Below are 2686 nucleotides of genomic sequence, written 5' to 3'. Positions count from 1 at the left end.
GAGAGGGGAGGAAGGTATGAGAGAGATTGGGGGAAGGGGAGAAAGAAAGGAAGGCCAAGATAGAGAGAAAGGGGGAAAGAGAGAAAGCAAGAGAGAGTGAAAGTGTAATACCGGTTGTTTGTATGAGGGGTGGGAAGAGGAAGAGCTGAAGGGAAATATAAGGAGTGGCCGGGAGGAAATGGGAAAGGGCAGAGAAGAGTGGGTGGACTGCGGGAGGAGAAGGCTGAGGAGAAGAAACAACGGAGCGACGTTACGTATTGTAGCTTTTTACGTCACAAGCTGCCTCCCTCCCCCTCTCTCTATGTCCTTTTGTCTCTCTTTCACCCATTCTGTCGTTTTTCTCACATATTCATACATTAATACACACACACACACACAGAGGCGTATACGCAGTGCTACATGCATGTGTACAGAATGAATACATGCATTTACACATGTTCATACATATGCATGGTGTTATGCTACTTGTCTATCAATCAATCAATCTCTCTCTCTTCTCTTTCTATCTATCTACTCTCTATCTATCTATCTATCTATCTACCTCTCTCTCTCTATATCTATCTATTTACGTCTCTCTCTCTCTCTCTATCTATCTATCTATCTACTACATCTCTCTCTCTATCTATCTATCTGTCTCTCTCTCTCTCTATCTATCTGTCTCTCTCTCTACCTATCTATGTCTTTCTCTCTCTCTATCTATTTACGTTTCTCTCTCTCTCTCTCTATCTATCTATCTATCTACATCTCTCTCTCTATCTATCTATCTGTCTCTCTCTCTCTCTATCTATCTATCTGTCTCTCTCTCTACCTATCTATGTCTTTCTCTCTCTCTATCTATTTACGTTTCTCTCTCTCTCTCTCTCTCTCTATCTATCTATCTATCTATCTATCTATCTATCTATCTATCTATCTATCTATCCATCTTTATATATCTGTATATATACAAATCTATATTAATGTTTGTTTATGTTCAGTTATAATAAAAAGTAGTTGTACATTAACCCTACACTTTTTTGTAGAGTACAAATTTATTCTTATACAAGACCATTGTCTGTGACTTCGAAGTTTCGACCACCCAAGCCATACAGAGGGCAGTCCGGCAATGGGCTGGCTGGCCGAATCTTCAAAGTCCATGTGATTAATATTCTTGCTTAAGACTATAACACACACACATACACATATATATATGTATGTATGTATATATTCACACACACACACATACACATATATATATATGTATGTATGTATATATACACACACATACACATATATATATGTATGTATGTATATATTCACACACACACACATACACATATATATATATGTATGTATGTATATATTCACACACACACACATACACATATATAATATATGTATGTATGTATATATTCACACACACACACATACACATATATATATATGTATGTATGTATATATTCACCCACACACACATACACATATATATATATATGTATGTATGTATATATTCACACACACAAACATACACATCATATAATATATGATGTATCTATTCACACCAACACATACATATATATATATATGTATGTATGTATATATCACACACACACATACACATATATATATTATGTATGTATTGTATATATTCACACACACACACATACACATATATATATATATGTAATTATGTATGTATATATTCACCCACACACAAACAACACTATATATATGTATGATGTATATATTCACACACACACACATACACATATATATATATGTATGTATGTATATATTCACACACACAATACATACATACATACATATACATATACAATATATATATATATATATTATATATATATACATAAAATCTCTCATATCTCCCCCCCCCCCCGTTGCTTTCTAATCTCTCCATCTTACAAATTGCTACAACAATACCACGATGGCCACCACCATCGCAGTTGTTTATCCCCCATTCATACCAATACCACTGAAACCACTGCAGCCGCTACAACTAACCACCACCACCACCATCACTACCACCACCACTGCCGCTATTACCCTCCTCACCACCACCACTCTCACTACTACCACTACTACCACTACTACTACTACTACAAACCAACACAACTACACAATTGTCAACAATTCCCTCCACCCCCACTCCGCATCTACTACGGTAAGTAAACCACCACCACCGCCACAGCACCACCCCCACAGCACCGCCGCCACCACTTCCGTACCTTCCCTCTCTCTCTCTGTCTCCCCCCCCCTCTTCCCCTCATTATTTTAATAAACCAAAAACCCTGTCACCCTTCATTAAGCCTTCACCATCGTCATCCAAAGCGCTGTTATTGCCATCACCATCACCATCATCATCACCATCACCATCATCATCAGCAGCAGCGCTGTCTCCACCACCACCACCACCATCATCGCCTTGCACCATTTACAGTAAAAACACACGTATATAGAGACACTCGCACATATACATATATATATATATATATACACACACACACATATTTATATATATATATATATATATACACACACTCCCACTTTCACATTCATATACATACTAATAAATACACCACACACATATATAAATATACACACATACATATATATAAATATACACATACATATATGTAAATATACACACATACATATATATAAATATACACACATACATATATGTAAATAT

Source organism: Octopus sinensis, linkage group LG2 (assembly GCF_006345805.1).
Source record: "Octopus sinensis linkage group LG2, ASM634580v1, whole genome shotgun sequence".
Lineage (NCBI taxonomy): Eukaryota > Metazoa > Mollusca > Cephalopoda > Octopoda > Octopodidae > Octopus > Octopus sinensis.
The sequence above is the reverse complement of the archived record's forward strand: the minus strand, read 5'-3'. Positions refer to the sequence as shown.